We start from the raw sequence: 12,328 nt of genomic DNA on the forward strand, positions 1-12,328 counted from the left end.
AAATTAAATATTAAAATGTCATTTAGAAAAAACTCGAATATTTTTGAATTAAATTGAAAGTAAAATAAGTTGTAATTTTTAAAAAATAATTAGTAAAAAGTCAGACGACTTGTTAGTCACATTAAAAAGTCATTGATTTTTCTTATCTCATTTCATCGAAAGCCATTATACATACATATAATATATATATAACTAAAACAAAAATGTTTGAAATTATGATTTTGAAACTATTATTATAAAGATTGTAATAACAAAACAAACAAAAGAGCCAAAAATGACAGGAAAGTGAATCCATGAAAGTTTGTTAAACAATAATAAATAGTCTCTCAATTCAAACATTAATTTTTATATTATAACAAACAAAAACACTGACTGTTACTAAATGAATGAAAAACTAACTAATAGTTAATTCTTATCACAACATTTATAATATACTACTATTTGCTATATTAGGTTTGGTATCAAATAAAAGGCTATTTAAGTGTATGGTATTGTTAAACATTAGTTGATGAGTGTCGGGGTAAGTCTGGTTCCGGTTGCTTACGTTGTTTAATGATTACTTCAATTTAGGCAATATGTCAGTGCAAACTTTATTCACAAATTAACAACACACACACACACACACACACACACACACACACAATAGTATATTTTAGTAGCAAATATAATAATAAGTTAAACATATATAAATTGTATATAAAAGCCTAATTCCTGATACAATAATAATTAACAATAAGCAAAGCGAGTCGGTATTAATAGTGTGTATACTGTATATTATATAATGTATAAACGTTGGCAAACTAGTGAATCGCTTGGTTGATATTATATTATTAAATATGCAAAAAGCTTTCAAATAACACACATGGACTCAATGTTTTTGTTTTATTTAATAGTCATCTTTTGAATTATGATTAGCTTATGTTCCGCTTATGTCAACCACCTTTGCTATAAAGTAAATGCAATCATCAATTTGCTAGCCATAAATAAACAGACATACATAACATAGCTATATAACAGTGATATCATCCCATTCATGACTTTATATAAAAATTATTAAATATATGAAAGAAAAATTCATAAAAGTTTTGATGTAAATAATGAGCTTAAAATGTTTTTTAAAAATTAGAGTAAATGAAAAAAACATATCTAACAAAACAGATAGTAAAATAGTGAACACATTTTATGTGCAAATGATATGAATGTATAGTAAAGTATATATTGATAATTAAATAGTTTCTCTTTTTTGGTAAATGTATGGCTAATAATATAAATGGTAAATATATGAGTAAAGCAAACATTACAGTAAACTGAGCGAAACGAGTGCACGAAAAGGTGCTGTAATGTAGTGGTGGTCGCACTCAAAGATATCATTGATAACAGTGACGCCAGTCATGGATGTGCTCAATGTGTTGCATACAAGTTGACAGACTGACAGAGATGTTGCACTGCTCTTACTCCTGGAGCCCAATCTGTTGCCAAATATATGCTATCTATTGAAGTCTTTCTTTCTTTCTTTCTCTCTGAGCCCTCGTCAGCAATTGGCCACTATATAACCGCAAGGCATTGGCAACGTCTGGAGTCACCGCCGACACCCATATCATAACATTCAATGACAAACCATTACCTCAAAGCATAGGTTGTGCTGTCAGTGCCGACACTCCACATCCCAAACGACATCAAAGAGCAGTAAAATGTTATTCAGTTTTCAGTCATGTTTTATAACGTGATTTCGATTACTTCAAGTGATTCAACATTTTCGGTCATTTCTTTTGTTTTAATAGACGTTAGGAATGTCTTGTTTTTGGTGTAACCATTGCAGCATTCATTAGACCAACCTTTTTATGGTATGGACTCACCATATCTGTCATCAACTTTTTCTCCCATAGACATAGCATCGCATTCACTGATAATTGTCTTTATTTTAGCCTAAAGTTTCATAAGATTAGAGGACAGGATTGCTAACGACGCGATAATTTTTTTTATTTTGAAAAATAGTTTAAATAAACTCTATTTTTAGTATTGCTATTATTATTATTAAACAATAAAATCAATACCTAAAAATAACATCAAAACACTGTTATAGTTTGTGACTCACAAATTGTGAGACAGAAAAAAATCATTCATAAAAACTATAAAAAAATTATTTATTTTTACTATTTGTGGAAAAACTTGTTTTTATCGATTTCTTTAAAAATCAATAAATTAACCAAAAATTTAACAAAAATTATTTATTTTATATATCTTAAATAATATGATACATAACTCATATCAATTAAAATGTAAAACATAACTCATGATAAAAATATTTTTATATAATTAATAAATATTGTATATATAAAAAATATATAAATAGAGAGAGAAAATTATAAAATATATAATTTTGATTTACAATTAATTCAGTTCACATAAAAGCTATTGAATTTAAGATAGATTAACAAACTAAATAGTTATCATAACAACTAAAAACACATATTAAATAATGTATTTTTTTTAATTACATCTGTAGTCATACTCATTATGCAATTATAAAAAAAATCTAAAAATATAAAAATATATAATGTATTTAATTAATAAATAAACACAAGTTTCTCTCACACACAAACTACCACACAATTATATAATTAACACACAAATATATTAATAACATTACAGGTATAAAAAATTACATACAAATTTATTATAAATTAAGTTCACTCGCTGAGTGTTTTTTAACAAAAGAAAAAATATTATTAAATATATTAATTATTTTAATTTATAAATTAATATAAATTCATTATTTATATTTAATTATAGAAGAATTTATGTAATTATATGATAATATCATAAATTTAAAAGTTGTAATAAAAGCATTGCTGAAATATTTGAAATGCAATTTGTTATTAATATTTGACTACAATTTTATATATATATTATATATCTATGGTCTACGTTATGTCAAACAATATTAGTTGACTGGAGTGACACCATATTCAGTGAACCGTATGGCTAATGGGTATTAAAATGAGAGGAAAAACTGGGAATAAAGTGAATCGTAATCAGTGTTTGACAGACATATCAATCGGAGTGAATCATAATTTGGCGTTTAATCGAAATATACGGCAAATCACTATTGTATGACTTATCCATTTGTATATCATATCAATATATGTTTTATTATTTTGCACCACTTTTTTCTGTTTCTAACACAGTATATACAGTACACACCAGTGTTTGCCTTTGACTCGATATACATGACGTGTGGCTCTCGGAAATTGGATGGCGAAGAGGGCTAAAGTAGCCCAAAGAGAGTATTTCTGGTCACGCTTTGTTTAACACCTCTCACCCACTCATTCACTCACTCACCCACTCTCTCAAAACACTGTCAATCATTGAGACCCACTATCCCTATGAGTATATGTGTGGAGTTCACCGGTGTTTGTATGTATGAGAGACCATCCATTTCCAGTTCAATAAGTAATTGGCAAAAAACGGTGATCCCTTAAATATAAACAATTGTGATTTGAAAAACACACTAATATGTAATCATTTACTAAATTTGACGCTTGTTTTTGTGTTGACTTTTCATCGGCATTGCTCTTAAAATAAAGGCCTTTAGTATAGAAAGTATGGTTTGAAAAGGAAAGATAATCAATACTTAATATTATAACAGTTTTTGGACACAAAAAACACGAAGCAGTTGTTTGAAAATAAAAATAAAACTTAACATTCAATGATTATACTCTATGTCAGGACAACTGCTATACAGTAATAATATTATTTGGATTTTATGATAACCTTTTCGGACAAAAACCAATTAAATATTAAATTGTTCTCATTTTAACATTAATTGTCATTTAAATAAACATCTCGTTTAAAAGCTATTTATGATTCTCAAAATAAATAATAATAATATATTTTTATTACTAATTGAATTTAATAATATTATATTTATTATTCATTACATAGTGTACATTGCATTACATGCATTACAATTTGTAATTTACAAATATAATTAATATTAATATAAATTTTTATATAAAACAAAGCTATAATAAAATTGTTGTATTGATTATATATATATATATATATATATATATATATATATATATATATATATATATATATTCATTAGATAACGTGTATTGTAGTATCTGGTGTTATGCCATCTTTTGCATTGACACAGTTGTCTGGTAAGCACTGTGATCCCTATCCCCATCAACATAATCATCGACATTATCATCAAACAACAACAAAATCGAGAGCCAACTATTAAAAAGCATTATTAGATTTCTAGTGAATAAACAAATGTTCAATTAATTTGTAAGCAAAAAGTATAGCAAACAATAAATTAAAGACTATATTATTGGATATTTGAAGCGTCGCTTAAGAGCACAACTAATAAATATAACGCTTTAATATAATATATACTATAAATATATTAAGAGTCGATACTCTCAAAACAGTTGTTGTGTTTAACGTTAAATAATGTATTCATTTAAATGAATGCTTTTCATCTCATAGTAAAACTCATTTTGCATTATAATAACATATAGTTAACAACTGTATTGCATCACAATATCACAACACACATACATATAAGTTATATAATATAACATACATATCAACTGTAAGTATTAGATGAACACGCAGTGCAACACATCAACAACTTTTATTGGCTCCGTTAGCCTGGATTTGGGAGTTTACTTCCCAAACGTATTTTGCCCTCCTTTGAGACACAACTAATCGATACTTTGAACCTCTCAACCATCCATGCAGACAACAACTCAAACCAAACCGAGTCCTCATATTTATCAAAACTTTGGACAGGGAGGACAGGGAGGCACACAATGGCAAACCTAAGAGAGAAAGAAAGAAAGAAAGAGAGGTCGACTGGTCATATTATTAAATAGATAGACCATTTTTGTAGATGACTAACAAACCATTATATTTTTGCACTAAACATATAATCAAAAACACCAACATTTTTTATATGGTTTTTATTGTATATATTTTTTATCTTAAACTCAAAAATATTGTTTTCATTCATTTGCATGACTTATTGGTAGAGCTTATCCTCATTTGCAAAGTAAAGGCTCCGGAATTAGAGATACCAGTGCTATGATATGCTATGATATAAAAACATTTGAAAAATAGCCTTCAGATAAAAAAGTGTTTTGTGAAAGAATTGAGACACAAATATAAAGTTATATATAAACCGTAATATAATATATATATATATATATATATATATATATATTTACAGTATATATGACATACAGTACTGTATATATGGCATACATTAGAGAAAACGAGATTTTATCGACTTATACATAGAGTGTAGGTATGAATGCTTTTGAAGATATGACTGCTATATATGTAAAGCATTTTGGGATGTGTTGTGTTGTCTCTATTTCTTGCATCTGGTATTTGCTTTGGCGTTAATGTCATTAATGGCATACATGAGCTGAGTTGCAATACTTTATTAATAATAAAATCACAGCTATTATGTTATTTTTTGTTGAAAGAGAAATGTTGAGAGAATTGAATAATAGAGAGAAAATAGTTTTGAACACAAAGTTAGTAATAATATTGAAAATAAAGCAAAATGTGTAACAATCAGTAAAGACATGAATAAAAGGGTGGGGCGTCTTGTGATGCAAGTGTTTATAGTGTTTTTAAGTAAACACAATATTTGTTGAAATAATAGCCTAAATATAAATTTTGAGGTTTGCATGGAATAGGCGGGTATGCAATCTCGGCTCAGACATGGAAAAGGATGAGCTCTGCCAACAATCACTCGCTCTATAGATATAATACATACATATATGTATGCACTGTATAACGTAATATCTCATATATAAGTCATAACAACAATAAAGCCAATGTTTAATAGCTATGCAATACAAGTGAATAATATGTATTGTATGTAATGTACGATCAGTTATATACAGGCATTCAATTGAAGTCAGATATATTAAAAACATTAAACTTTTATCTCTCATATATTCTCACTGAAACTCACTCATCGACCGCACATTGAATTTAAATTAAACGTTGCATTCATTAGAGTAAAATTGAAGTTATCGACAGATAGTTATGCTCACAACCCAATTGAGGGGGTCATTGATAGGGAGGGGTCGCGACCGGCAAACATTGTGGGCCCACTCTTATACCACACGCGTTGTGAGCGTCAAAGTGATGTTAGAGTCATAGTCTCTATGCTATCAAAAGAGATATGAATTTTATGAAATGTCAAAAATGCAGTTTTGACTCAATATATATTCACTATTAAAACGACTTTTTGTTGTCTCTTCTCTCAGATGTTGAACTGTTGTGTCATTTAGAGGTCTCATATCTTGTGAAACATTGAATATGAGTGCATATGTTTGTAAAGATTATGACTTTTGCTTTCCAATAACACTATTATCAGATGCACCCCTTTTTGTATTTATGTCACACTCAATATATACTATAATAAGTAATAGTGAGAATAAAATAGAAAAAATAGATAATTTTTGTCGACTAAATTTTTTTTATATAAAAGCTTTGATATAAATATCAACTAAAAGTATAAAAAAGAAAGAGAGATATGAAAGACAAAAGAAATGATGTCATGAGTCGGTTGTGAGTGTGTTGTCTAAAGATGTGTCTCTTGTTGTACAACGAAATCCTAGTTGTTGGCTATCATGTCTGACAACGGATTAAAGTCAAAGGCAAAGACTCAAAGAGGAAAGAGAGAGAGAGAGAGAGAGAGAGAGAGAGAGAGAGAGAGAGAGAATAATATTATTAGAGATTTTAGTCAAAGCATTATATGTATTGCCAAACATAAGGCTATCACTGGGTATTTGAAATGTTTGAATAAGAGCTGAATTAAAGGATACAGTAAAATGAGTGAATGAGATGATGGCTTAAAATGAAATGATATGATATAACGGAATACTTGACTCACATTGCATTTGACTAATGCTTTTGCTCTGTATTTGCAATATAAATGTGTTGAATGTATCACTAGTTTACCAATGAATAACATTATACTGGGATTTATCGTTAGCGCCAAACCCTGCAAACCATGCAAACCATGGCGTTGTGCCAAAAGCTGACTTAATTAATTTAAGCGGATTAACACAAATACTCTGACGGATGTGAACCACGATTGCCATCAAAATGGATCAGCTCTTACAGTCAAAATTCAATCTAATGTTATATTCAATTGTAAAACATATCTAAAACTAGATAAGGATTGAATCCATATAATAGTCTCGTAAATATTTACTTAAAATAAGTTTCAATCTATCGAATTGATGGGACAGTCGTGTTATGAGATGAGTGTAACGTATGTATCACTCAAATAGATTACCCATTATTTTTTCATTGTTTGTTCCCAATAGTGATTGCAAGTGTTAATACATTATCGCTAACAAACTTTATGGTATAAAACATGTTTTACTCGACAACATTGGCTGACTTACACCAGCTGTAGACTTACTCTTTAATGGTGAGTGACATATTTGGTTTGGGAAAGGTAGATAAAAACAACAGAGTTAGGCAACACATGTGGTCAACCAAATAAAAAGAGACAAAAAGAAAAAAAGTAAAACAATTGGAGCGAAAAAAGGGTCTCCAAATAGTTTACAATTAGATTTGACATCAAATGCAATATCAACTCAAAACTCTCTCTCTCTCTCTCTCTCTCTCTCTCTCTCTCTCTCTCTCTCTCTCTCTCTCTCTCTCTCTCTCTGTTTGTCTTTTTTTACTTTCTCTATTATATGTAACACATTTTGAAGTATCGATGAAAAAATATCTCGTAAACAACACATGAAAAGTGATGTTTGAAATGTTTGATCCATTTTAAAGTATTTCATTTTTGTTGATCATTTCATTGACATTCCTCTCAAAACTTTTGTATCATATATTTCTTATTTTAATACCAGTGTTAGCCAAACACATACACATTGATACATACGTCACATGTAATAACCGAAAATATAAATATATTGATATATGAAATAAACAGATCCTTTTTGGTTATGTTGTATAGTATATGTATGACATAAGCAATCATTTTTGTGACTCCAATATTCATGGATCAAATCAGCCATTCAAGCGATATAAAGAGTTTATCGCACGGATCCCACTCTTAGAGAGTATAAAACTGAAAGAGACAGCGATTCATATATTTAGAGACCGTTTGCCCACACATTCAATGCATTGAATTGCATAAAAAAGTCAACATATATTCCATTATAATCTGGTTTTATTTGATAAATAAATGTCAAAAATAGTAATAAAATTGCTTATCATCTCTCCAGATATGAATCAAATACAAGTTTAACACTCATATAAATATAGAAAGGTTTATGAGATTAAATACCACATGCAATGCAATGCTAAGAAATATTTTAATTCATTTCAACCAAATTTCATATAAATGTTATGTTCATATCTTATGATGTGTTATGATATTATATCATATGATATGATATGCAGTGCATATTATGCACCACATATTATTACTTTAACATTTACAGTATGTTATGTATGCTTACGATGTCTTATCATGTATTAGGAGTAGGAGTAGGGTTAGGGTTAGAGTTAAACTATTAAATTAATATTGCATTTAAATAAATTTTATGTACAAAATTAATTTACTAACTTTTTAACTAAAATAAGATCTGAAAAACAGTTATTTAATAAAGAAAAAGATATATATTTTATAAAACATTTTTATTAAAATTTATCAATGTTTACAAATAATAAAAATATAATGATTTTATTTAAGATTTATTTATTTAGAACTTTTTTACCACTTCCTACTGTATATATATAGATATATTATTTACAACAACAACACCAACACAACAACAAAAATAAATCTATTGATTGTTTGAACACTAGTTATAGTAGTGAGCAAACAATAGTATATACCTTTAAAGGTGATGTCTAACAATATAGTCACCAATGTTTTGTTGATTTTGTCAAATATTTTCAAACATTCAATACACGATTTTTCTATTTTCTGATAACTTTTATTTTCTATTACTATATTTATTGACTCGATTTTGATATAAAACTTTTGTTGTAAATACAAAAATGAAGTTTCAAAAGAGAGAGAGAGAGAGAGAGAGAGAGAGAGAGAGAGAGAGAGAGAGAGAGAAAGAAAGARAGARAGAGAAAGAAAGAGAGAGAGAGAGAAAGAAAGAGAGAGAGAGAGATAGAAAGAGAATATACAGTAAGTTAGGCATAAAGTGATGCAATGGTAGGGACTTTTGTCCGCATCACCGCTTCTTTTGACAAACTGATGCGGACGTGAAGGCAATACGTGTGTAAAAGGGCTGTTACATCATTTCATACAACACACACACACACACACACACACACACACACACACACACACACACACACACACACACAGACACACACACACACACACACACACACAGACACACACACACACACACACACACACACACACACACACACACACACACACACACACACACACACACACACACACACACACACACACACACACATACATACATACATACATACATACAGTACACACAGTGACAAACATCTACAGTAAACTTACGGAACAAATACTCATTTTGTCTAACTCTTCATTGAATTGTGTCAAACAATAAACTGGTATATAATTAAAAGTATTGCCAAATAGATTGCTATATCATTTCATATACCACTTCATACTATAGTTCATCAAACAATGCCTTTTCCTACTTATTCAATGACTTTTATATCATCTGTTTTCAAAATTCAACACTACTTTTAACAAACACAACACTAGTCTTGTGTACTATTCATGGCCTCTCACGACATATAAGAGGATATGTTATATAAGTAGTGATATATTCTGTATTCAACGTCAACAGTGATATTATATCTAAATTAAATTCAAATCAATACATGAGTTGAGACTCCGATGTTTTGCACATCAAATAAGTAAAGACTAGTTTTTGTGCTAAATTTCAATAAAAAAAAATTTTATTATTATTTAAAGCCAAACAATAATGAATTGAAGATTTTATCACATGTTCTTTTAAAAGATAATTTTATTTTTATAATGTATTTTTATTATAAAAAACAGATTTATTTAATTTAATATACAAAGTATAATAATAATATAATGAGAATATAAAAAAGGGAAAAATTATCTGAAAGTAGTCATTGAAGCGAATAAGTTAACAATTTTTGAACATTACTGACACTCGCTTTCGTTTCATAAAATCGTTGATACATTTAGTAATCCAATTGAAAAGTATTGTTAAATAAGAGAAAATATGTCGGAAAAGTTTTTTCCCACTAAATTGATGGCAATAAGCAATTCATTGAAGCGTATGAACTGTTTTTTTAAACTTAAGTTAAACAGATTTAAAAATAAAATAAATATAGATTAAGACGACAAAATAATTGATACACAGAAAGGGAGATAATATTTATTTATATATATATATATTTCAATATTGTAATATTAATTTCTTAAATTTCAAGCTTAAGTTATAAAAAATAATGTTTTTGCAAATAGTTAAAACATAATTATGACATACAAATAAAATAAGATTTTTTTATTTTCATATTTATATAATTTCTTCACATATATTTTTTAAGTTATGATTTTTTTTGATTTGAATTTCAATATAAATATAGCAAAAGAAAGTTTATGTAAATAATCTGCGCTCAACCCTAACATTCACTTAACATACAGTAGTAGTTATCTTAGAGTTGCGAATAATAATATTAAATATAATATCATTTTATGATTTTCTGTCAACAATTGACTTAAAAAAACAATTTTATGTTATACTGTAAATACAGTAAACTATATTAAATTTATTTATTAAAGTGTTATAAAAATTAAAATTAATTATTATTCTTAAGATTACAGTTCAATGTTGTGATTATTTGTATTTTAATGATGAGTTCAATGTGTCGGTGTGTGTAATGTTTAAATCACTTCTGACTTCTGTGAATAATAAAAAAATACAATTTTTACTTTATTTATTAGTATTTTTATTTATTTTAATTTGATATCAAGCTAAGTAACTTTTTTATCTCTTTTACTCATTCCCTCACTCACTCACTCACTCACTCACTCACTCACTCACTCACTCACTCACTCACTCACTCACTCACTCACTCACTCACTCACTCACTATTATTATATAACTTTCTTTTTTATTATATTTTTTCTGTAAACTAAGTTAAACATTAAGTATGGAATAATATATTATAGCAAATAACAAAGTATACAACAAATAATAATATAAGAGTAAGAAATATAAAGTAAAAACCATTAGAAATTGTGATATAAAACTTGAAATTATTTGCACTATTAATGTAAAACCAGAAAAAAGACAATTTGATATAACAAACAACAAAAATGTTGATACATAGCATATAAACATACTGTAAATTGTTTATTATGATATATAATATAAAAGTATAAATATAAGTTAGAACTAAATTTTTGAAAATAATATTTCTAATGGTTTAGTATATACAGTATGTAATGTCCTAATATACCGATATACCCGATGCTATCTATTTATATAAAATATAGTGAAAATATATACAGTATTTTTATTATTTAAAGCATACAATATATGATTTAACTTAAGTTTAAATAGTAGTCTCTAATGATCGCAATTTCTTTCAAAGTAACTTATAGTGCAATCAAATACGACTACAATTTATTTTTTCTGTTTAAATGTTATATTTTAAACTTTTTTGATAGTAATAAAGATGAAATTAAACGTTTTTAAAAACATTATCAACAAAACAATAATAGTCTTAAAGTTAGATTATATCAAACAAAAAACTTGATGTTTTAACGTTAAAAGTTAAGTTTTCTTTGTGTTTATTATGTCATAAACCAGATTAATATTAATATAATTTTATAGTAAAATTGTAATAAAATCTAAAATAAAATATACGTTAATTTAATAATGATTTTTCGGATTTTTGCTTTTATTTAACAATTAAATTAAATATTTTATTATAGCTTAATGTATAACTTAAATAATGCAATATTTGTTTATAATAATCTTAGTTCATAACTATAACTATAAAATAGTATAATAAAGTGATTTGATATATCCTACAGGAATAATGAGCTGCAAATGTAATGTAATTTAATTTAGTAGTGAACTCACAATCAGTTAATGGTGTGAGACTTGGAGTCAATCTAATGATGTTTCACATCAAAACATAAGTGGATTTAGTGTCGGGTCGTAGCACTCATTTGCGGCATTCAAATGCCATATAAATACATTGTCACCACTCGAGTACAACCTATCATATGATACACTACTACTCCTCGTCCAAAGTACCG

The sequence above is a fragment of the Oppia nitens genome, unplaced genomic scaffold (genome assembly GCF_028296485.1).
Source record: "Oppia nitens isolate AA-2021 unplaced genomic scaffold, nextdenovo-longstitch-racon4-pilon3 scaffold6_pilon_pilon_pilon, whole genome shotgun sequence".
Classification (NCBI taxonomy): Eukaryota; Metazoa; Arthropoda; class Arachnida; order Sarcoptiformes; family Oppiidae; genus Oppia; species Oppia nitens.